Here is a 27129-nt window from a genome sequence, read left to right as displayed (position 1 = left end):
ATGGTCCCGGAGGCGGATGGTCTCGAAAGCGGGGGTCAGGTGGTCCCAGGGGCTGGCGGGCTGCAGAAGGACGAAGATCTAGCGCGAGGGGAGCTGGGGGAGCCCCGGGTCTGTTCTGTCCAAACACTGTTGAAGCAAGAACCAGAGCCGGGGAAACGAGGTCTCTATATTGAATTTCTTGAGTTCTTGGGGGGTGGGGTGGGGAGGGAGGGAGGAAGAGAAGTTGGAACACAAAGTTTTAAAAACTGATATCAAAATGTGTTTTTACAAGTAATTTGGAAAATAAAATTCTAAACAAAAAAATTTCAAAAAAATGCTATAGTCCACTTAAGTTCATTATGTATCTGTACAAGGTCCTGTACTTCACCTAAAATTTTGATTCTTAAGAAATTATGGTGTTCCATACTTTATGTAATAGAACATCACTCTGAGGATGTATTTTGGTTAAAGATGGGTTTCTCTATGTTTGGAAAGTTTGCTAGCACTACAGATCTTCTTGAATTTCACAAACAATATAAGTCACTTTTCTCTCTTCTATTAAATTTGAACACCCACCAAAATTCATTCAAAATGTAACTATTGAACCATATTAACAGGATCCCTAATCATATGGTTGAAAATTCACATTTTTAATCCATTTGCTTTTCTGTATAGGTAATGTTAGACTGACCGCTTTGCAATTCTGTTTTTTTAAATCATAAATGTATTTTATTTTTTTCCAGTTACATGGAAAGATAGTTTTAAACATTCATTTTTATAAGATTTTGGGTTCCAAATTTTGTCCCTTCCTCCTCCCTTCCCTCCCGCTTCCCCAAGACAGAAAGCAATCTGATGTAGGTTATATATGTACATCATATCAAACCTATTTCTGCATTAGTCATGTTGTGAAAGAAAAATCAGAACAAAAGGGAAAAACTACAAAAAAAGGGAAAAAACCCATCCAAAACAAAGTAGAAACAGTATGGTTCAATCTGCATTCAGATTCTATAGTTTTGTTTTGTTTTGTTTTTTCTGGATGTGGAGATAATTTTCTATCATGAGTCCTTTGGAATTGTCTTGGATCATTGTATTGCTGAGCAGAGCTGAGTCTATCACAGTTAATCATTGCACAATGTTACTGTTACTCTGAACAATGTTCTGTACTGCTCACTTCTCTAAGCATCAGTCCATTTGTCTTTCTAGATTTTTCTGAAATCTGCCTCCCTTTGCAATTCTTAATAATCTCATTGATGCAGTTCTATAAATGTCTTAGTATTGGGTTTAGTAAACCTAATGTCTTATGCAAACTATACTTATCTTATAAGGAATGTCTTGTCAAATAGAAATCAAACTAAATCATCACTGAGGTCTGTTAAAGCTCTGAGATTTGATGACTGATTTTGGTAGAAAGCGTGATCAAGGATTAAGAAATAAATGAATACAAAAAGGATTAGTAGGACTGCTCAGATGATTCACGACTATATATGATCAATACTTTTTTAAAAGCCAGAAAATGTTGTTAATAGCAAGCAACAATAAACATCTAAAATGGAACTTAATATATCTCTGTAAAACAAAAGCCAAGTCAATTAGGTAGAAGCCATGTCTGAAACAGTTAGCCGCATTCAATCAGACACCTAACTAATTGGGTCTAAAATTGAAATCAAGACTAACACATTTTTTAAAGGATAAAAACTTATTCAAATAAACTATTAACAGAAAAAACATTAGAAAAGTATAAAGAAAAAGACACTGACACCAAGTCACAGAATCCATTTTAGCAGGCAAATAGTCTTTTTTTTGGGGGGGAGGGGGAGATGGGCAATGAGAGTTAAGTAATTTTCCCAGGGTCAAGTGGCTGAGGCTGAATTTGACCTCAGGTCCTACTGAATCCAAGGCCAGTGCTTTATCCACTGTGCCACCTAGATGCCCCACAAATAGTCTTCTTAATCAGCAAACCACGAGAGAGGGTAGATGAAGGCAATACCTCTTTAGAGTATGAAGTCATATTATTTAATATAGGGTACTATTTTCGATATATGGTATTATATTTAATACTACATTTTCTATAGGGTACTATATGTGATACTACATCAAATAACATGATTTTACTTAATTTAGCTTTTTCTCCCTTTTATTTCTCATAGTTGACAAAACTTTCTGGCAAATTCACAGTTGCTGAATCTTAGAACTTTAAGAGATCTCATCTTCCTTCCAGTCTGATATGTATTTGAGCAAACTTCGTCCAAAAAAGTGTTTGTTTAGATTTCACTCACAGACTTCAACTAAGGATGAACCTACTACCTCCCTGATATTCACCTTTACATTGAATGCAGTACATATCAAATACTATGATGATTTAGTATGGTGTGTCTTGTTGAATTCTTTAAGAGCAGCAAATGACTTCATAGTAGTTTTTTTTTATGTTTATCATGAGCAGTATAAGAGATAACCAAGTTTTTCATGAAATTTTTATTTATTTATTTTTAATGTACTCAGTAAGTCAGGAAATGAGCTTTTTTTTGGGGGGGGTGTCAATGAGGGTTAAGTGATTTGCCCAGGGTCACACAGTTAGTGTCAAGTGTTTGAGGCTGAACTCAGGTTGGTCCTCCTGAATCCAGGGCCAGTCCTTTATCCCCTGCACCACCTAGCTGCCCCTGAAATGAACATTTCTTAAGTATCACTAAGTGCCAGAAATTGTACTACGTGCTGGGAATACAAGGAGAGGCAAAAAGAAACTCCCTGACCAAGATGGCTACCCTTTACAAATTGCTTAAATGCCAGATTTGGAAGAATTTTCTAATGGCCACACTCTACCCTCTCTAATCAGAGGGAGGGAGGGACCCCAGAGCAGTGACTACTGAGGAGGTATTAATTTCAGGGTTGAGATAGCATTGTGTAACCTGAAATCAATTTTGCCAAATAGTTTATGGAACTCTCCAAGGAATATTTGTGAACCATCTTTCATTTAATGGCTACTTCTTTATGTCATTTAGCGTCTTTTATTGTGAAAATGTTAATACTTAAAAGGTTCATAACTTTAATTTTTATTTTAAATGTTTTGGTCATTGGATAGAAATCTCACATATAAAATAATACTAGTAATTATGATATTTATAGATATAATCATAACTAATTGGTTAACATTCCTAAAAGCCAAGAGAAATAACTTTACTGTCTTAAGTTTTGTTCTTAGGAATGTATGGCCTCATTATATTTCCTACACGCTTTACCTAAAATAATGCAGTAGAAGAAAGATCAGGCTCATGAAGCATCATGAAGCATGGGTACAACTATATTTAACACATGCTGATAAGGAGATGGCCACTTCCTGTATATAACTGTACAGTTAGAGGAAGACTAAACCAAGAGGAACCTGTTCTAGATAATGAGCTAATACAAAATAATCATATAATGAGTATCCTATTCTCCCTTCTCTCTACCTCCCCAACCCCTTCCCCCTACCAAAGCCTGGCTTTTGATGTATAAGACTGTGCTAATGATCCAGTTTGTTTTACAGTGATTTTGAGGAGCAGGGATAAAAAGAAAATGAAATGTGACTTATTGAATATAACTTTCCAGAGGGAAAGTTTGGTTCAGACCACATGTGCATGATAAGATGATATATTCCCTGGATTAAATTTTAGGTATCTTTTTTTTACTAATAGTAGGGTACTAATAAATGTTGTTTTATCAGAACTGAATTGAACTGAATTCTCTAACACTTTTCTCTTGGGCTGCACCAACTGTTCATGCTATGATTTGTGTGCTAATAATAATAATTGTAATAATAACAATAATACCTAACATTCTATAGCACTTTAAGATTTTCAAAGTACTTTACATATATTATATATCTTCACCATAAATTTGGAATTATTGCATTTTCAAGGACCATAGATTATTAGTTGAGGGGGTCCTTAGACATGATTTAGTCAAACCTCTCATGCTAAAGATAGGGTAATAGAGGATTAGAGTTGAGTAATTTAGTAAAAGTCCCATGTAGTTAGGGATTTTTTAGCTGTGGTCAGTCCTGAACAAAACTGTAAAGTAAGTAGTGTTAGTCTCCATAAGAATATCTGAACCCCAGAGGTCTCTGAATTTTATGGCCTACTTCAAAACGTGGAAAGAAAAGTTGGTTCTTCTTTAAAGGAGTTACAGACAGATATTAGCAAACCGATTGGAAGATATTTTGAATGGCAAGGTCCTTTTCCAGAACTTTTGAAATTACATCATGCAGGTATCTTACTTGCACGGATCAATCAAAGTTTCCTTGATTTCATAGAAGTCTTGAACCTAATTAAAATAAAAATAATTACATATTTCCCAAGAAGGCCTCCTCTCTTCCACCACCCTTTTTCTTATAAAATACTATTTATTAGATTTTTTTTCAAGAAGAAAAGATCCTGTCTTACCAGGTCACTTATCGTTTATTTATAACATGCAATTAAATTTTAAGAAAAGCATTGGGGAAGGGTATTTGCCTCAAACCTTGGGCAACAGACACTGCAAAGCTGAACTAGATTTTTTTTTTCTTTGAAAATAAGACTCTGAAAGGCACTTGTTATACCTACCTTGTGGTTATATCTATGCTTCCTGGAGGATGTGAGTATCTTAGGGGAGAATTTATATTATGTGCTTAGATCCATTAGAACTTTCACAGTACAAATTGTAAATCTCAAAATGCTCGGCACTAGAAAGAAAATCATACATAATCCTTATTAAGTATTTGTAGTAATACTGATTTCTGGGGCTTTCCTTCCTTTCATTCCCTTCACTCCATTTATTACACATACACAAAATACAAATAGTCTTTCCTATAAATCCCAGATAATTAAGGTAATTGCTTCCATTTCAATTTCCAAATCATTCACTTTCTTGAATTTTTATTTGCATTGCTGTATTGCCACTTGTTTAGTTTCCTATTCCCATGTTGTGGTTGTTGACCTTGGAAATTACATTTATTGAGTTCTCAGTAGGAGTTAGGCAAGGCATTTTCCTTGGTCCTCATTGGCATCCTTAGATTAGAATTTTGTTCCAGCATTGATGTTTTCCAACAAACTGCAAAAAATTCTGCATTGCCCTCCAGTGAGAGAGACTTTTTTTCTGGCATTGATATTTCTGCTTAACAAGGTGATAAATTATCCTATCAAGGTTAAATGTTTAATAAGTTGTGAGTTCCTTTTCTTTTCCTAGATTTCCTCAAGATCAAATTTTATAATGTTTGAATAAATCACACTAATTCACTTGCCCTAGGCTCCACTATTATACTTTGAACCTAATATAATAATCAAGGTACTATATTAAGAAGTGACTATAACACAAAAACACAGACACACACAAAAGCAAAACAAAACGAAACAAAAAGAAGCTCTTGACCTAAAGGAATTTGCATTCCATTGGGGATAGCTTACATGCTACTGTGACTTGGCATTTTATTCAGGGAAGTAGGAGACACTTCGTTGCAGGAAAACAGAAGACCTAAGAAATCAGACAGATAGTAAAGAATTATACACTTAAAAATTTGCTTCCTTGCAGGACAGAATTCAGTCCAACCTGGGGGAAGCATGTGGTATATAAAAATATCTCCTCCATGGTAACGTACATAAAGAAGAGTTAGTACATAAAGAGGATCAAGTGGCCCTGAACCATGCCTGTTGGATGAGAAAAGTTCCACTGTAAAAGCTGTAGATCAGTTCCTGGGATGAGGAGGAGGAAGAGACAATGAATCACAATGAAGGAAATCTTTATAAGAAATAACAAATTTGTACTTCAATGGTACCATGAGTGGGCCAAGGTAGAAGTATAATTTTCAATTGATCCTAACTTCTTTCTCTGCCTTTGGGTTGGAGAACTTTACCTCAGAGTGGTACTAACAGTCTGAAAAACTTTATAATTAAATCTTTGGTGGGGCTGGAGACCAACTGAAAAGTGTGAGGAATTGTATTGATGGTTAGTGACCTGAGATTTGGTTCATTGCATTTTAATCTTGTTTTTGACCATCCTAGATTCAATGTTTTATTATTCTAAGATCCTCATAGGTCCTTAGGATCCCTTTAATTTTATTATGGTGTCCTAACCATAAGCCAAATTCTTATGTTTTCAGGGGCAAAAAAACATTACTTATAGGCTATGTGTCACTGAAATTCTGCTCATTCAAGTTATTTATTACATTGATAAGTGTTGTCTTTTAGTTCTTTTTATAGAACCAAACCAACCTTCCATGACATGTTGTTGCTTATATTGGAAACCTTTTAAAATTCAATGTTAAATGAGAATAATGGCAATCTTCCCCAATTAACACAATATCAAAATTTTCAAAACATGAACCTGATACTATTTGCATAAATAGTCACGCATTAGCCCAGTATTGTACATTGAACTTTAAAGTAAAATATCCCTCTCAAAGAAAGAGAAATGCATAATTTTAATAAAGTTGCTTTGGGATTAAAAAAATGATTAGGGGCATTATCCAAATAAAAGGAAGTATTGGGAAGCCATTAAGATTTAACTTTGTCCATGTAAATTTATAGTTTGGTTCTTAGCAAATTACTCAGGATAACATTTAGACTATAATAAAGATATTGTTTCTACTAAAAATGAAGTTGACATGTTTTAGGAAGCTATGAGATGCACAGAGATATCTATTATACATGTGAGAAGCATACATTAATAAAAATCTGAAATTATCTTTTTCCTTGATGGGAGGAAGACCTCCAGGATATGTGTATGTGTATGTATGTATGTGTATGCATGCATGCATGTACACACATGTGTGTGCATATACATATGCATATGTATATATACACAAATATATGGGAGTGGATCTGCTCCTGCATGAAAGGTACTCCATGAAACATAAGGGGAAGACAAAGATTAAATGTGGCACCTTGAAGCAATATAGCCTAGGGCTGAAAGAGAGAAAGGTCAGTTCACCAGGGAATTATCTGCATCAAAAAGAAATGAAAATGAAGTCCCTTGTGTGAAAAAAAATAATGGGGTTCTGAGGGACCCAGAGGCCTCCCCACTCAAGGGAGCCTTGCATGACCTCTTTTAAAGCCCACCCAAGCTCAGTAGAGTTGGAGCTCACTCTGAATACAGACAATAGAGATTAAAATCACACTTACCTGAAAAACTTTTCCCCTCAGAGGGTTTGTCCTCTGGACTCTGACCTCAGCACATACTGCTCATTTTAATATGGACCCCCTCAAGCCCAGTAAACCAATTGATTTGAGTGATGCTAGCCTATTAGCTCTGAGCAGTGTGTAAGGGCCACCTCTGCTCTGGGGACCACAGAGAGCTTAAGCTCTCTCATGCTTTCTCTTGACCTGGAACTCTGGAGGAAGCAGACACAATGCCCCTCACCCCCTTTTCTATCTAGGTATATAGGGATTCTAATTCTGAGTAATGTGTTCTCTCCTTACTAACATTTAATATGCTTTAATATTTAATACCAAAGACTGGTGCTATAGCCTCTAATTTATAAGTAGCAATATATTAGAAACCCCAGCTAAGTTCCCTAAAACTAGAACAGAGACAAGAATCCCCATATATTTTCGAATGACACACATACACTGTTAAGTTTTCTAGGAAAGGTAGGACCCAGAAGAGAAAGTTGATTGGTTTGCTTCACACTTGGAAACATAACTTTGTCCCCCATTCTTGAAGAGTTTGGTTTTAAGCCTTTTATGCAAGAAAAAAGAAACCTGTATTTTATACGCATTATCTTGAATTTTCCCCTGAGTATCTTTTTGTAGGAAGCAAAATGTGATGGATACTGGTGTAACCAGGATGGAGGTATGAGACAGGGATTTTTGTTAGAGACTCTAAAAAATTATTTCTGGTTCCAACTTCTCAGGAACTGGAGCCCAAATGATTCATGGATTCCCCTACCCTTGTCTCTCTGCCTCTGCTACTGTTCTGTTTCCAGCTGCTGATCTGTCTCTGTCTTTCTATGTTTCTGCCTATTTCTGTATCTTTGTATGCCTGTATCTCTATCTCTGTCCCTTCCTCCTTCCCTCCTCTTTTTATCCTTCTCCCTTCTTTTCACTCTTCTTCTTTCCCTCTGTCTCTGATTAATCTTTCTCTTCCTCCCTCAGGTGATTGGATAATAAAATCAATCATGTCAATATTTGGCTTTTGACACCTACTCATTTAACTTGAAATTTTAACATTACATGAGAGCCCATAATGTTTACTGGTAAAACTTGAATTCAAAAGATAAGGTTTTGAATTCCAGTTCTTCTTCTTACTATCCATTTATAAATTGGAAGTTATAATTCATATTCTATCCAACCTACAAAATTACTGCAGAGAATTGTTTAAACATAAAACACTATAGAAATTTGAATTATTTGTACAAAGAAGACTATCCCATAGTTTCAAGCTATACTTCAACTTCCGCCAACTTAGAGAGGTCTGCCAGTGGACATAAATGAGGACAGACAAGAGCCATTGCAATTCATCACAGTGACTTGAAAAACAACTCAAAGTATATTCTCTATTTCTGATGGGTCAGTAACATCATTTTCATTTATAAAGGACAGCCAACCCATGTAAAATGCAAATCCTTTACTAATATATTTATGAAGCATGAGATTGGGAACTACTCATTGCCTAGAAATTTTGCTTTGTTTTCATTTAACTGGCAGGCTCTATTTTCTCTTTATGCTTGGCATAGTTTAGATTTTCACATTTCAGTGCCAAGTACAGCATTCTGCCCAGTAGGTGCTCAATAAATACTTGTTGTTGAATGACAAGACCTATAATAGAGCCTGCCTCTTTTAGTTAAGAGAGATGGAGGATGTGTCCCTCCACATGCCTTGAATTTAGGTCTCCAAATTCAGAAATTTACCATTGTCTAAGCTAGTGCATGTCAAGACACATAGTGGACAATGTCAAAAAAATCTATTAGGAAATATGCAATTGTATAAGAAGTACCACATGTAGTCTTTCTCAAAACTTCATTGGAATGGCAGAGAAACTGGCTGATTCTGTTAAAACTGCCCTTGGGCATCTTTAACTTGCTAGATTGTTACTTGCTCAGCATAACAGTAGGTCTTTCAGACTGAGGAAGAATTATAAGAGGTTATTCTTTTTTGTTATTGAACTGTTTTTCAACAATTTCTCCCATTTATCAGCCTGAAATAAGCTTTCCATCAATAGCAAGCATGCCCATCTTCCACTTCCACCGATTTTCTTGTTACCTTACTGAAAATTCTACCCCTTTTTCCTTTTAGGTTTGGCCACAGACTGTGATGAATCTCATTCCATTCCTTCTTCTTTTAACCAGGTAGAAACTGAGCTTCTATTTTTATTTATTTATTAAATTTATAGCACCTGGGCATATTTTATAAATGTGTTTCTGCTTTGAGAGATCTTGTTATTGATTCTCATCTTTGTGGCTTTGAAAATCCCAGGAGGTTCCAAAATCTCATCTTGCCTGTATAATGTTTGGTGTGACAAAGTAGTGTTTTCTAAAGTAGGCCCAAGGACATTTGGGGGCCTGCCATGGCTCATATAGAAACCCTAGGGGACAGATAGTGAAGATACTAGGTGATGGCATAAGGGATTCTAAAGGCAAAGGCAAAGATCAGAATCACGAAATATTGGAGCTTAAATGGACCTTAGTGATCAAATCTAACCTCCTTATCTTAGAGATAAATAAACTGAGGCCTAGAGAAGTGAAATGATTTGGCCAAGGTCACGGATCCATTAAGAGAATGAGCCTGAACTCAAACCCCAGGGCTTCTGCTAACAAATACAATGTTCTTTCCCCTGCATTATATGCCTCACATTACTTTCTTTTACATATGCAACACTCCAGCAAGCCTACTCATCAATACTAAAATTCATTCCTCCCTTTCCTGTCTTTATGCTATTCTGTGTGCCTGGAATACACTTAGGAGTGTGCTAGTAACTGTTTAGAAAAGAAATCTGGGGGATTCCAGGGAGTAGAAATGTATGCATCACCAAATGCTACAGATCAGTTTTTGATTTTTCATTTGTTGATTTCTAGACTTGATAAGAGCAGCTAGGTGGTGTAGTAGTAGAGTGATTTGTAGCATTTGGTGATTTCCAAGGTATAAAATGCTTATACTGAAAATTTAACAATCAACTCCCATGAACTTGTTTGACCAGTTTCTAACATACCCCTGAATAAAACCATAAACACTTCAACCTGTTGATATCATTTTCATTTATTAACTCTTGTGTTACCACTTCTATTAAGTCTTCTCTTTGAAGCAACATATTTGAGAGAAAATGTAAATAAGTTAGCTCAATTGAAGATAGTGTTGCTGTTTAGCCAGGAGGAAAGAAGATAATAGTAGGGGGAATGATAGCTATTTTCAAATATTTAAAGGACTGTCACTTAAAAAGGGGATTAATTTTAGTCTGTTCATCCCTAGAGGATGGTAGGCGGAACAATAATTTGCATAGAAGCATATTTTGGTTTCATTTAGAGAAGAACTTCCTAGCAAATATCACTATCTGAAAGGGTATTAGACTTCCATGGGAGTGTAACAATCTGAATTAATGCTGGACTTAAAAAAAAAAACACAAAAACTAAGGTGTTTTTTTTTCTCCTGGGCTGATATATGTAATATGGACCATATTGAGTCTTGAGGGGATCCTAACATCTAACAAGAGGGTTATATTCTTTTTCTCATATTTTTTGTCTCTTTGATACCCCACTTCAAGACCCAGGAAGATTTATTTGAAGCTTATGTTTGGCTCATGTTTAGAGCCCAATGAGGTAGATGGAAATTTGTCATTGTATAGTAATGAATCATGCATGGAAAAGCAAATATTTCTTTGTAAAAACAAAACCAAAAATTAATGTGTTAACTGGAACTGTGGTAAAAGCAACTGGTCCCCTAAAATTAGACATACATGCTTTTCAGGGACTCTACCTCATGGGAGAGAACAGAATTTCTTTCAAACCCCTCATGATACTGAAGTACTACTGGGTTAGAGAGTAATGTAACAGAGCCTGCAAAGTGGGTGAAGAATGGGGCAGCTAGGTGTCTCAGTGCATAGAGCTCTGGCCCTGGAGTCAGGAGGACCTGAGTTCAAATCTGGCCTCAGACATTTAACACTTACTAGCTATGTGACCCTGGGCAAGTCACTTGACCCCAACTGCCTCACCAAAAAAACCAAAAAGTGGGTGAAGAGCAAACCTAAGTAATAATTCTGTGATAGATTTAGAGATCAAAGAAAATACTAAAGGCCATTTAGTCCAAGTTGTTAATTTAATATATAAGGAATAGAGGCCAAGGGAAGGTCAGTAAATTGTACAACATCACAGAGGTGGTAGTCAGGATTTGAACCATAGTTCTTTGAGTCCAGAGCCTTCGTCTTCCACTGCAGAGAATTCACCTGCTGTCAGTCAATTCCATCAGATGGATCTAGGACTTTAAGAACATTTCTGATTCATAAGGTGGCCTCCAACCTTAAAATCTAGATCTCGAGGTTGATATTTGGTCAATGAAGGAAGCATGAAACATGAAAGACAGGCCTCTGAGATCTGTTTGCTTTTTTTTTTTTTTTTGCTTACTTAGCACATGGGCTTTAACTGACTTATTCCTAGCTATGAAAAATAATTCATTTGGACCCCTGCTCTGTCTGAATTAGCATTAATCAGTTTGACATTCTACATAAATCACATAGGGATAGTTAGGTTCTTAAAGTGTGCCTCAAAGTTTAATGTAATGTTCACTCCTTGTTTACCAAGTTATGAGGTTCACTTGTGCAACCATAAGAATGCTGACAAAGATATCTTCATCCCATTTTACTCAAATTCCATGTCCAAACACATCATGGGTGGGATGCCTTGATGCTTTGAAAAGTCCCCCAACTTATTTTTTGTACTTCCAGACCATTTTGTATTGTCCAACATGAACAGGTGACCATCTTATGACCATTTAATGTAGATGTACCATGCTTTACCCAATCCAAGACCCTCCTGTTAACATTTCTGGTTGATATATCATTTTTGGCATGCAAAGCAAGGTATAACAACCAATGTGATTCTGTACTTTGTATAGCCCTGTTAAAGTGTTCAGGTATCAAATCTAGTATTAAGCCTTATAAAAATAAGGCCCTGGAAAAAGAGGCATCTCAGATACTGAGGGACATCTGAGGTCCACTTCATTAGAAGGGTCCATACACCCTTTAATAAAGTGCCATTGGCTCAGAACCCTGCCTTAGTGTCTTTTATTGTGTCAGACAATTTTAATCATCAAATAGCCTTATGTAAAGTCACCAGGTGGATAAAAGTATGAGCTGCATTTCTTTGTCAACCCTTCAAAGAATATTCCAGCATTACATGATGACACTGGGGGGGGGGAGTTGAAAGAAGAGAGTGTGAGAAGTGGATAGAGTTGAAGCAAAGATGGTGGAATAGAGGTGGCAACCCATCCGTGCTCTTTCAACATTCCCCTCCAATCAACACTGAAATAACCTCAAATTGAATTCTAGAGAAGCTGAGCTAATAAAACGTAAGGGTGAGATACTTTTTCAGACTAAGAAAACTTAAGAAGTTGGAAAGAGAGATCTGTGACACTAGAGTCTCAGCCAGCCTGGAGTACACAATGTGGCAACAGCAGCAGTTGGCCTTGGAGGTGGCAACAGCAGCAGAAATAGCGGCAGGTTTGGCAGCTCTCAGGCTAGAAATGGTAAGGAGGTCAGATAACTGGCCAGAAAGAGATTATAAGCATGGAGAGCAGGACCTGGAACTGTTTGGCAACTCTATTACCTAAGGTCAGTTCTGGGTCACAGTTTCAGGTTACAATTTCAAGGCAGAGTAGAATACTGGACTACCACCTGCAGAAAAGTAGGATTACTGATTACAATTCTAAGATGGAGAGAGACATATGAAGAAAGATACTGTCTGCATCCAGATAAAGAACTGATGAATAAAAGTATGCATTAAAAATATATACATACATATATATGTATGTACATACATCCACAGGGTGGCCAAAAGTGATGATGTTTTACTAACTTTCTGAAAACTAATTTTTTCTTTATTTTCACCATTTATGAGATTTGATTTTACACACATAATATAAATTCATTTGTTATATAAACTATATATGATGCTTTGGTATTATAAATAAAAACCAAAAATAAAGGAGTTATTAAATATTGAAAGCCCCTCATGGCTTTTGGTCCACCCTGTGTGTATGTATATTTAAGTGTATGTGTATATGAATGTGTATGTGTATGTGTATGTGTGTATGTGTATGAGTGTCTGTGTGTGTGTTTAACTATTCGTTTCTAATGGTAACCATCTCTAGGGTGGGAAAATTTACATGGTAATTTTATTATATATTTGAAATGAATAGTAAATTGTACATATTAGACTTACAGTTTCATATATAATCATCTTTTTGTTGCACTATTTTATGGAAATACTTGTTTTATTCTATAATTAAAATAAAATTCAATCAAAATACAATAAAGGGCTGGAGTAGAATCTAATGAGCTTTAGCTGAAGTCAAAAAAGTCAGGGATAGCAATCATGATCTCAAAGCAAAAGCAAAAATAAACCTAATTAAAAGAGATATTCAGGGAAACTATATATTGTTAAAAGATACCATAGACAATGAAATAATATATAAAAATGCTCCCTGCAATAAAGACCTATTTTTCAAATAAAAACTGATTATAGAACTGAGTCAAATTTGTAAAAATAAAAGGTGTTCCCGAACTGATAAGTGGTTAAAGAATACAAATAGGCAGGTTTTAGAAGAAATAAAATCTATATGTAGTCATATGAAAAAATCCTATAAATCACTATTGATTAGAAAAATGCAGATACAAGCAACTTTGTGGTGCCACCTCAAATCTATCAAAAATGAGAAATGCTGGGGTGGATAAAGGGAAAATACATGCACTAATAAACTGCTCATGGAGTAGTGAACTGGTCCAATCATTCTGGAAAACAATTTAGAAATATGCCCAAATTACTATAAAGCTGTGTATACCCTCTGACCCACAATACCACTAATAGGTCTGTATTCCAAGGAAATCAAAGAAAAATGAAAAGGATCCTATGCACAAAAATATTTATTGTAGCTTTTTTATGTTGGTAGAGAATAGGAAATCGAGGTGACTCGTTAATTGGGGAATGACTGAACAAGTTGTGGCATATGATTGTGATAGAGTATTATAGTGATATAAGAAATTATGAGTAGGTGGTTTCACAAAAAGAAACATGACAAGATCAATAAGAACTCATGCATAGGGGCAGCCAGGTGGTACAGTGGATAAAGCACCAGCCCTAGATTCAGGAGGACCTGAGTTCAAATCCGACCCCACACACTTGACACTTACTAGCTGTGTGACCCTGAGCAAGTCACTTAACCCTCGTTGCCCCACAAAAAAAAAAATTAACTCATGCACAATGAAATGAGAAGAACTGGGAGATCATTGTGATAGTAATAGCAATGTTGTAATGATGACCAAGTGTGAAAGACAGTTACTTTGATCAATACAAATTTTCTTAGATTACTAAGACAATTCCAAAGAACTCACAAAGGATTCTGTCCACCTTTAGAGAGAAAAATGATGAACTCTAAGTATAAATTAAAATATAATTTTCTCATTGTATTTTTCTTGTTTTTTAAAACGTGGCTAATATGGAACTGTTTTTCATGATTTCACAAGTATAATTGATATCATATTGCTTGCCTTCTTACTGGGTGAGGGAGGTGTGAGAGATAATTTGGAATTCAAAATTTAAAAAAAGAATGTTAAAAAATAAATAATAAATTGATAAAACAAAACAAAATCAACAAAAATGAGGTTGTGGATTGAAAAGAGGGGCCTGCACAGAGTTTTGTGAGATATCAATTTGGGCAGAGGGATGTGGATAAAGTCCTGGTCAGACAAGCTGGAGAACTAGGGCAGACCAGCATCACAAAAGCTGAAGGAGGAGAGAAGGAAGGAGTAGTCATTCCTGCCAAAAATTTCAGACAACACAAGAATGAGGAGTACTGAGAAAAGGTCATCAAATTTAGCAATTAAGAGGTCATCAGCAAAGATGAAAATCGTTTAGGTTGAGAAATTGAGGTAGGATTAGAAGCCAGGTTATAAAGTGCTGAGCAGCAAGTACCTGTTGAGAAAAGGAAAACAATGAATGTAGATGATTTTTTTCTCTTGGAATTTGTATTTAGGAAGCAGGAAAGATGTAGAATCGCTTGAGGTCATGGAAGGGTTAGGTGAAGGCATTTTTTTAAAGGATAGGAGAGACATGGACATGTTTTCCAGCAGTAGGAAAGGAATATTGAGAGAGAGAGAGAGAGAGAGAGAGAGAGAGAGAGAGAGAGAGAGAGAGAGAGAGAGAGAGGAAGGATAATATAACTAAAGGGGTAAACTTAAAGGGAAGGGGTCAAGAACACAAGTAGAGAGATTGTTTTTGTCCAGGAGCAGTCTCCTCTTTTTCAAAGATTGGAGTAGAAGAAAGAACAAAGAATGATCTAGAGGAACTTTAAAAATTATCAAAATGGCCTTTATTTTGTGAGTAAAACGAGATGATGTTCTCTCATGACTGGGAAGAGAGAGGGAGTGGTGAAGGAAGCTCAAGGAGATAGGAGAAGGTTTGAAACAGCTACTATGCAAGAATAGGCTAGAGAATTAGTCATAGAAGAATAAAAGTCTTCCAGTGTTCTAGTCAAGGCCCAGATGAAGTTAGGTAACATAAATCTGTATTGGACCTGGTCAGCACTGTTTCGTGACTGCCTGTAATATCAATCAGAAGCAGAAGAGTAGGTTATGATAGCTATAAATGTGTTTTCCTTCAGTAAATTCTATTTTTCCCTCACTCTTTTAAGTCCTGAACCCCATAGTATTTTTCAAATGGCAGAATGAGAGATTGTGTCTGAGTCCAGCTATGTTACCCTCACCACTTCACAACATATCTTTCAAGCCTCATCTTTCACTGTCACTGTCCAGTATATTCTCTATACCATGTGGATTTGCACCTCTTTGCTACTGGTTGCCTGTTTGTCTCATCCTCTCTCCTGATGCTCCTATATACCCTACTGATTCTACACTTAGAAGATGATTTTTCAAATCTTTTCTGTCCTTAAAGACCAGATCAAGTCTAGAGCACATATTTTTCCCTCTCTTCAACTCTCATAGTCTCTCATAGACCTGTGCAACCAATGTGCCACCAAAGTGCCACTGTTTGCTGTGTCACCAAAGTGCTACCAAAGCACCATGGCCATTTGTGTCACCAAGGTGCCACCAATATGCCATGGTGTCCTGTGTTCCTGGTATCACCAAGGTTCCATGGTACCATGTGTCCCCTATGCTACTGAGGTGCCACCAAGGTGCTACTGTCCCTTGTGTCACCAAGGTACCACTGTCCCCTGTGTCACCAAGGCACCCCTTATTTCCTTTTAACAAGGCTTTCCTTGTTAATGGATCTGAATGGATCTTAAATTCCTGGGGTACAAAGTATAATCCTCCCTGCCTCACCTACATACTTTTACTGGTATATCATTTTGCAAGGTGTTTTGGGGTTGATTTCCTTATGAGTTGTTTTGAAGAACTGAAACAAATAAACAATAAACCTATATTTCAGGTTCTTTTTGCATATTTTTAAAAAAGGATGGGAGGCTGAGTGGGGCAGGGAAAAAATTTGAACCCTACCTCTGCTACCTACTTTCTGAGCAACTTTGGTCAAGTTGCATAGCTTAACCAACTAACCAGCAAGTATTTATTAGATGCCTGCTATTTGCCAGGTACTCTACTTAAAGATAAGGCTACAAATACAAAGAATGAAATAATCCCTACTCATGAGTTTATTTTGTAAGAATAGAGAGTGGACTTCAGTTTTCCTATCTGAAAAAGCAGGGTTGGATTAGATGATATCTAAGGCCTTTCTTAGCTCTGAATCCACAATCCTATCATTATCCCATATGCACAGCTACCAGAATACAGTCAAAATTACCCCGTATGATCCAAAATTTGTGATTCAAACTAACTCCTTTCACAGAAAATCAAATGGTCTTTAAATTTTTCTTCACTCAGTGTCCTCAAGTATACCACATCTCCTTGATAACAATAGCATTGCTAATAATAATATTAAAGTATCCATGGTTTCCCTGATGTGAGATATAATCAGGAACATAATGGAGTCAACTGGTACCTGTTGAGAGCTAATTGTTAAATTTTCATTGTGAGCATTTATACCTTGGAAATGAGCAAACACTATTTATCTGAAAGGGCAGCTACGGGGTGCAGTGGAGCCAGGGTCAGGACAATTGAGGTTCACTATGGTGAAGGGTTCCAAAGTTCTGATTGAAACTCTCCTCTATTTAAAACTAATGTAACCAAGATTACAAAGAAAGCAGAAAAGTGGGAAAGAATTTTTGAATCAAATATCTCTGATAAAGGCCTCATTTTTTAATTATATAGTGTATAATTTAAAATTCTAAAGGTGGGTTCTAATCTGTTCCCCTCCAGTTTTGGGGGGAAACTGACTAAAATCACTGATAAATGAGTTTAGAATTTTTTTAAGGGTTTATTGAAAGATAGTAAAAGAAAGAGAAAGATTGAGAAGAGATTTCTTATAAACTGGCAATCCTAGCCTTCCTAATCGCCTACTTCTGAAGTTCCCTGCCACCATGCTGATGTCTCGCAGCCAAAGAGGAAGCAGAGTCCCACCAGTGTCTCCTTCCTCCTTTGTGTCCTCCTCCCAGAAATGGGAGGCTCCTCAAGTTGATTGGCTGGTAGCCTTGATAGACAGTACCCACGAACAAAAGTCACTTCCTGATGCCAAGGACCTTGACCGCATGGCTTGCCCTCAGAGGCCTTCTCCTCATGGTAGAGCTTTTCTAAAGTGTCTTCAGCAAGTGGCATCATTCCAATTGTTACAATAGAGAAGTAAGTCAAAGTTGTAAGAATATAAGTCATTCCTTTAATTAATAAATGGTCAAAGGATAAGAACAGGAAGTTTTCAGACAAAGAAATCAAAGCTATCTATAATCATATGAAAAAATGCTTATTGATCAGAGAAATGCAAATTAAACTCTGAGGTATCACCTTACCTATCAGAGTGGCAAACAACAAAAAATGTGAAAATACTGAATGTTGATGGGAAAGTAGGAAAGCTGGGACACTAATCCACTGTTGGATTATGAGATGTTTTGAAGAACGGAAACAGAAATAAATAATAAACCTATATTTCTGGTCCTTTTGGAAGATTTTTGGAGTTGTGAAAAGATCTCACCATTCTGGAGAACAATTTGGAACTATAACCAAAGGGCTATAGAACTGTGCATTTCCTTTGATCCAGAAATACCACTGCTAAGTTTATATCCGAAAGATGTTCCCCCAAAAAGAAAAAAAAACCCTATTTCTACAAAAATATTTATAACAGCTCTTTTTGTGGTGGCAAAGCACTGAAAATCAAAGAAATGCCCATCAATTGGCAAATGGCTGAACAAGCTGTGGTATATGATGGTGATGGAATTGTGCTATAAGAAATGGCAAGCAGGATGATTTCAAAAAGGCCTGGAAAGACATGTATGAACTGATGTATAGTAAGTGAGCAGAACCAAGAAAACATGCGCAGAGACAATATTGTTTGATGAAAAATTGTGAATGACTTAAGTATTCTCAACAATAAAGTGATCTAAGACAATCACAAAGGACTGTTGATCAAACATACTATCCACCTCCAGAGAAAGAACTGATATTGATGGAGCACAGAATGAAGCATGCTATTTTCCACTTTCTTTCATTTCATTTCATTTTTTCCTTTTGTTCAAGTTTTCTTGTAAAAAATTATGAATATGGTGATATTTTTACATAATTGTACATGTATAACCCATATCTGATTATTTGCCACCTCAGGGAGGTCTGCTGGGACTAGGAAGGCGGAAAAAACTCCCTTCTTCCCAGCAGACCCCAGGCTGACCACACACAGCCCCCAGCCAATTGGCCGCTCTGACAGTCACATGACTGCCCTCACTAGGCTTCCAATCATTATAATTTTGCCAGGCCCATTTAAGCGTCAGTGAGTGGTGATGACGTGAGGTGCCAGTGCCATGCCGACGGCTACAACCAGTGGGTGGAGCACCGTGCTGTTTGTGGAGCCCCAGAGGCCAGTGCGCAGGCCGATGTTTTTTTTTTAATTCTAACCAAAAGATGGGGTCATAAAAACCTCAAATGACACTTAATTCTTTACAAATCTCATTTCTAGAAATAGAGATTTTACCAGTTTTTTTTTTTTTTTCTGGAGCATAGCATTCTGTATAAATGTTGATTCTACAAATGGAAAGTTGGGCAGTTTATACCAATGAATTCTGTTTCTGATGCCTAGATTATATGATTATAGATGATAGAATAGGGAGTAATTTTTAGATGTAATGATAGCACATGATGCTGCATCATGCCCTCTTGAGTCCTCTGTTGTGTGGGGAAGAAAGACTGAGTATATCTTGGTAATGCAGGTCAAAGGGCCCTCTCTCTACAGAGGATGGCTTTCCCCACCTACCTCAGCTATGTTTTGAAGAGGGTTTATTTTCCCCCAAAAAAAATGTTGAATAGCATATAATGATTGGTATCCACACTCCAGCATCCAGATTGCAATTTCAAAATGGAAATGTGAGATACATATAGTTCTTCAATGAAAGCCCTTTTGGGTATTTATTTTAGTTATAAAAATATAGTAACAAAAGTAGCATTTCCTTTCTGAGACGTGGTAAATCTTACCTATTATATTTCACTTAAAATGTTTATAATGAGCTGAGTAGAATGCAGGAGTAGGTTAAAAAGGATATAACATATGTTTCTATGGGAAGGATTTTGGCATTCAATATAGTTAAAATTTGTAAAATGAAGGTGGAGGGGAAATTTCAAGAGAAAAACAAAAACATTCAAGTAGATAAGCCTAAGGAAGTGTTTTATTAAATTGTTTGCTGTGAAGTTATTAATTTTGACATTGTATAAATGGACTAGTATAAAAACTTTAAATTTCTATAACATCCCCTCAATAATACATTTAACAGAAATTGAATTTAATGCTCCCATTTTGCAAGCCATGATCAGAATGCAAGTTACATAAAAAATAATCATACTGACATTTTTTTCCCTTGGCTTTTTCCTTTCCTGCTAGGTCAGTGTTTACAGAGGGGAGAATTACTGGCATGTACTCAAAAAATGTCTCACAGTTTTGATGAGTCTTTTGAATACTGAAGCTAGCCACACAATAAATCATTGGAGGAGTTGAGAAGTACAAACTCTTCAATATTATAATACATGCTTTTGCTATAAAGTCTTAAAAGCAAACAACCAAAATAGAAATGAAAATTAAGAAAAAAACCAAAAAAACACCAAATTTCATACACGAGACACACACATTACAATTATACAGTATAGTGGTAAGGACTGTCCCTAATATTAACTATCCTTAAAATGTGTGTGTGTGTATGTATGTATGTATGTATGTATGTATGTATATATGTATATGTATGTTTGTATATGTGTGTGTGTGTCTGTGTGTGTGTATATATTTGTGTATGTGTTGGGGAGAGAAAGGTACACTGAAAAAACATTTCTTTAAGGTTTTAAAATAAAAGGATATTGGGAGCAGCTAGGTGGTGCAGTAGATAGAGCACCAGCCCTGGATTCAGGAGTACCTGAGTTCAAATCCAGTCTCAGACACTTAACACTTACTGGCTGTGTGACCCTGGGCAAGTCATTTAACCCCCATTGACCCACCAAAAAAATAAAAATAAAAATAAAAAAATAAAATGATATTTTAATGTGATATATATATATATATATATATATATATATATATATTTTTTTTTGCAATTTAAGGTTGGGATAGATGATTATGAGGGACATTGCAATGGTTGTCCCAGAATCATTGTTCACCTAGTGAACTTAATAAAATAGTATTGGACATGGATCTGAAAGACAGAAGGGGAGGAATGTGAAGTATTCTCCCATGTGACCATTGGTGTACTTTCTATGTTCCTACTTCTGAAGCACTGATGACACAAACCATATTCTGGGAAGATATACACAGAGATCTCTCATGTTCCTGTTCAACATGACAAAGGGAAAAATCATGATAGTGATAGAAATTGACTTCCCTATCTTTGGAGATATTCCAGCAAGAACTGGGTGATAATTTTCTAGGTGTGTTGTAGAAGGGTCTCCTTTTCCAATATGGATTGAACCCTATGGCCTCTGTGTTCTCTTCTAACCGTGAGATTATATATTTTCTAAATCACATTTTATCTCATTGTGGAGATGGAGGGAATGAGACTCAGAAGGAATAGAGAATGGGGAGGAAAGAAGAGACAGATCTGTTTCTACCAAAGAGATTTCTCTTTTTTATAATCCAAACCCCTAACACAAATTCCCCCCACCCACCACCATGTATATCTCTTTTATTGGTAAAATGCAATGGTCTTAAATAAATTAGGTATGACTTTTAATTTGTGGATGTTATTTTTTTGGAGTAATGAATTCTCTTTTCCAAAAAATACATAGGTTTCATTATTAAACAGGGAGAATATTCTACTTCTGGTGTTTTCTGTGTAACTTATTAATAGTAATAGGATTATCTGTTTCTTAGGAGGGGCAAATGCCCCATAGGACTGTTCATTAACATGGGGGAAAATGCCAGTAATAGACAGACACTGCACCTTTTAAAATAGAACTGTTCTCAAAGGACTCATTAACAAGAGAGCATGACATAAATACTATATGTATCTTCAACCACAGAAGGATCCCTTCCTTCTGTGTTTAGTGTATGAATTCCAAGTGCTTTGAGAGGGCTAAATCAATTACAGACATACTAACAGGCAGGGATTTGGAATTTATTATTTGAGATGTTTATTATGCCTTTAAAAGACTATTGGCACAGTGTATCTCTAAAAACAAGCAATGCCTGTTTCTTCACCTCTATGGACATGATGAGCACAAAGAATCTATCATCAATAACAGATATGAGAAATAAAGCCCTGAATTCTCCAGATGAATATATTACCCATTAACTCATTTTTCACTATCTGAAAGATGGAATGTTTAATTAAAACCAATATTATCCAGGCATAGCTAGAATTCTGTCAAAAAGAGCATGGAGAGATTTGGCTGCAATATAAATAAAATATATTCTAAGATCTGTGGGTCCTTTAAAAAATTCCACAAAACTCTTTCAAGATATATGTAAACCTTAATTTTTTATTAGAGTGGGAGGCAAGAGTACCATTCCTGGTAGAAGGCCCTGTGCTATATACTGTACTATATTTTTACTGCCTCAATAAAAACCCAAGAGATTTGTTTTAAAGGTCACCACATTATGGTTTTTCCCCTTAAGAAAATGCAGTAGTACACCTTAGTTAAACAAAGGATTATGCCTCCTCATTTTCAAGTGAATTCAATTTAAATATAGGACATATGAAATGTAATCATAGGCAAGGTTATAATTAAAATCAAAGCCTTGGAATATATTTCTAGGCAGGATGAACATTTTCTAGTCTCCACTTGTATAAACCCACCCAGCTGAATATCACTGCAATATGACAATATTGTCTTTCACACATCTTAAAGTACAAAGACATCTAAAATTGGTTGAATTTACTCATCTTCCATTAAACTGAAGTCATTTGGATGCCATATTATCATGAAGAATTCCAATGAGAACCAAATGTTGGCATCTATATAGTGCCAAGTTGTGGTGAACCAAGAAAGATGGCTATTAGAATATGGACTTGATGGATAAATGTAGTCACTGAACCCAGGTACAACATTTTCTTATCTCAGATTTCAGCCCCTCATCCAAGTGGTTTCATTAAAATAATAGACATTCAGAAGGAAAAAATGCTGTATTTAATAAGTGGTTATACTATTGAAATCTTAAAACTGCTATACATAGCCTTATTGTCTGCTATTATAGAGCTGTTCCACACAAAGTACACTACCAAACCACTGGAGCAAATTACCTTCAATACATTGATTGACAAATCATTAGGAAGAGTGCTAAAGAATTAGTCAGTGAATCTTTAAAGAAAAATAATGTTGCTTTAACATATTTAAACCAAACAAAAGTGATGAGTAGACCCAGATTTCTGTAGTTCAGTGGGACCATAATTTCACCAGTCTGCGTGCTCTCTCTGACAATACAGGTAACAATTCCTGTATACCTGTACATGTCATCCCCACTGATTTCAATGCATGTCTTTCTTTTATTGCTCTATATTGCATCTGCCCAATGTACTTGAAGGCCTTTTGGAACTTTTAAAATTACAGTGGTAACAGTGTTCAACTTGGCCTAATCAACTTTTATCTGTTATTCTTATTAATTAACTGCTGTAATTTTCCAGTGGTGCATGTCCTCAAAACCTTTTCTACCAATTCTTGAAGACTTCTGATCCTTGGCAAATGTATTCCCCTTGTTAATTCTTACAAGAGCATGGTTCCAAGTTTCATTGTTATATAGCATTATTGGAAGAAGTTTGGTGTTGAAAAATATTGATTTTGTGGAAGCCAACATTTTAGGAACATCATAGGAAGAGGTACAAAGCTTCTCAAATGTAACCTAGTATGATCTCTATTTTTTATGTGACTCTGGACCCAGCTAATTGTCACAAACAAAATATAAGTGAAGCAAGTCTAAATCACTACTGATTAGAGAAATGCAAATTAAAATAGCTCTCACATACCATTTCACATCTATCAGATTGGCTAATATGATAGAAAAGACAAATGACAAACGTTGGAAAGCATGTGGGAAAAATGTAAAATTAATGGTGGAGATTTGAACTGATAAAGGGCAATCAAACTATACATCTCCTTTGACCCAGCAATACCACTACTAGGTCTGTATTGCAAAGAAATCATAAAAAGGGATATGGTCCTACTTGTACAAAACTATAGCAGCTGTTTTTGTTGTGGGAAAGAACTGGAGACTGAGGGGATGTCCATCAATTGGAGAATGGCTGAACAAGTTGCGTATATGAATGTAATAGAATACTACTGCATTATAAGAAATGATGAACAGGATGATTTTAGAAAAACCTGGAAAGACTTACATGAACTGATGCAAAGTAAAGTGAGCAGAACCAGGAGAACATTGTATGCAGTAAGAGCAACATTGTGTGATGATCAACTATAAGTGATTTAGCTCTCCTCAGAAATAAAATGATCTGAGACAATTCCAAAAGACTCGTGATAAAAAATCCTATCTACCTTCAGCAAAAGAACTAATGGAGTCTGAATGCAGATTGAAGCATACTATTTTCACTTTAATTTTTAATGGTATTTTTTCCTTTTGTTCTTATGCAACTTGACTAATACGGAAATATGTTTTACATGATTCCACATATATAACCTGTATCAAATTGCTTACCATCTTAAGTTGCAGAGAGGAAAAGGAGTGAGAGAGAAATTTAGAACTCAAAGTTTTATTTAAAAATTAATATTAAAATTATATTTATATGTAATTGGAAAGAATAAAATATTATTCAAAAGAAAAAGTAAGACAGAAAGGGTACACACATTTAATAAATACCTACTGTGTGCCTGGATTTGTGTTATGCTCTTTACAAATATTAACTTATTTGTTCCTCACAATCCTGGGAAGGAGGTGCAATTATTATCCCCATTTTGAAGTTAAGGAAACTGCAGGAGATTAAGTGACTTGAGCAGGGTCACACAGCTAAAAAGAGTCTAAGGCCAGAACTCTGATCATCCTGGCTCAAGGCCCAGTATACTATCTACTGCACCATCTAGCTACCTCTAAATGATATAAATATTGAGTTATTAGATTTACTCAATGGTCTATCAGTATAGCTTCATGTCATAATCTGAGTAATGCAATTTTTCATCTACTTTGTTTTTACCAGTGTAGATAGCTAGGGCTATAAAATTTTATACTGTTGTACATTTCATTGAGGAAGTATTGTGGAATAATGAGGTTCAAAGCAATTACTACAATGTTGTCTGTCAACAAAAGTTACCTTTCCTGGGCATCTAGGTGATGCATTGGATAAAATACTGGTCCTGGATTCAGGAGGACCCAAGTTCAAATCCGGCCTCAGACACTTGACACTTACTAGCTGTGTGACCCTGGGCAAGTCACTTAAACCTCATCATCCCCCCCCCCAAAAAAGTTACCTTTACAAACTCACTCATGCTGAATTTATAGCACATTCTTACTTTGGGACCTCATAAAAATGACCACATATTTTATACTTAAGTGTCACTGCTCAATAGATATGAAAAAGGTTACCACTTTTTCTTAGAATCATGTGTATATATATATATATATATATATATTTATGGGAGATAGCTTGTTCAAAGTGAACCTTTAGAGAGGCATTTTGTTCTTTAGAATCAAATATTCCCTTAAAGCCAGTTAACAAACAAGTAAAGTGGAAAGAGTACTTTCTCCTATGTGGCACCAGACAAACCTCTAAAATTATCTATGCCTCAATATCTCCCTATGTTAAATAGAGATAACAGTAAATGGTATTTTATTCTAGAGATATATAGAGAAAGTATATTTAAAAATGTCTTTCAAGTTGGTTTTGGGCCAGCCCTGGTGCTGTTGGCAAGACTACAGTGGCTACTATATGTTCACCCTGTACCACCTTGAGCCCCTGCTGCCCTCCCCTTCCCTCCTTTGGGCCCAGACAGACTCTCTGAGCTGATCTTCTTGGTGGCAGCCATCTTGAAAGCACCTCACCCCCCACTTTCTCCTTGCAGTCCTATCTGCATCGAATGGGACTAGACAAGACTATTGGAGTATGGCTATTGTATTTATTGTGTACCTGGACTATTGGCTTGGCAGCAGAGCCAGGTTGTTTTCTCGACTGGTATATGTTTTCCCTTTTTGGCATTGGAGTGATTCTAATATGGGGAGCTGACTGTACTATTAATGTCATATGGGATCAAGACTAAGATAAAAAGGTTACGAGGATAACAATTTGACCAATAGCTGCTGGAAATATTTCAACTTTTCAATCCTTGGTTTTCCTTGGAACATAGCTGAGCTTGGCACTGTGTCCTCTTGTGTTTGAATTATTAAAGTACACTATAGCAGGGCTTCTTAAAATTTTTCCACTTGCAACAACTTTTTGCCTGAGAATGGGTTTCTTTTTGTTTGTTTGTTTTATGAGACCCTATGTATACATATACATAAAATAGGCATACATAACCTTTTACTGTTGCCAAATTTTTCATGATCCCCAAATTCAAGTTACTTGACCCCATATGGGATTGCAACCCACAGTTTAAGAAGCTAGGCACTGGGAGTTTGTATCACTGTCTCTTCTGGTCATTAATCCTTTGATGAAAGAATTACTGATTAGCTGCAGTTAGCCTTGGGACTGACCTTTAATGGGGAAACATTACTTGGATGGTTTGCTATCAAGGGCTCCTGTGATATATCTGTTTGCTTACCCTTTGTTTTTCTGTAAATATATGGACATTAATATATGGTACAATTTATGCCCATGAGGACAAATGAGACAGTGTCCTTATTGGTATCAAATCCACTTCACTATGATTCAAAGAAGAAATCAAACAGTAGTTAAGGAATTTCAGTGCTGTCATGCTGGATGGTCTAAACTTGTTTTGTGACCACATTGTCCTCTACTATGTTTAAGTGGCTGCCATATGGGGTTCCCTTGGCTCTTTAGATTTATACTCTGGACATCCAAAAACCTGAGGGCTATTAGGATAAGTTTCTTTCTTTTTTAAAAATAATAAACATTTTTATTTATACTTTTGTTTTCCAAATTTTATCCCTCCTTCTCTCCCTCTCCTTCCCTTTCCCTTAGAAGGTAAACAATCTGATGTGGGTTATACATGTGCAATTATGTAAAACATGATCACATTCATTATTTTCTATAATAAAACTTGAATAAAAGGAAAAAAATGAAAGAAAGTGAAAATAGCATGCTTCAATCTGTGTTCAATCAGTATCAGTTCTTTCTTTTGAGGTGGACAGTATGCAGTTCATACAAGTGATAAGTTTCCTGATTCCTGATTTTTAAACTTTCCTATTTTTATACTTGGAAACCTATGAGAAATAAAAAAAGAAGCAAAGGGATATGGAGATAGCAATTTAGGAAATTAACAAGTGAAGTTAAGGAACTTTTCAAACTAAGAGCT

General features: G+C 36.0%; 1 pseudogene; it reads left to right on the top strand.

Annotated features, from left to right (window-relative positions):
• On the top strand, positions 1-26521 carry LOC122747882 (annotated as a pseudogene).
• Positions 26522-27129: the final 608 nt, after the last annotated feature.

Source organism: Dromiciops gliroides, chromosome 3 (assembly GCF_019393635.1).
Source record: "Dromiciops gliroides isolate mDroGli1 chromosome 3, mDroGli1.pri, whole genome shotgun sequence".
Taxonomy (NCBI): Eukaryota; Metazoa; Chordata; class Mammalia; order Microbiotheria; family Microbiotheriidae; genus Dromiciops; species Dromiciops gliroides.
Note: the sequence above shows the minus strand (reverse complement) of the source record. Positions and strands in the feature narration are given on the sequence as shown.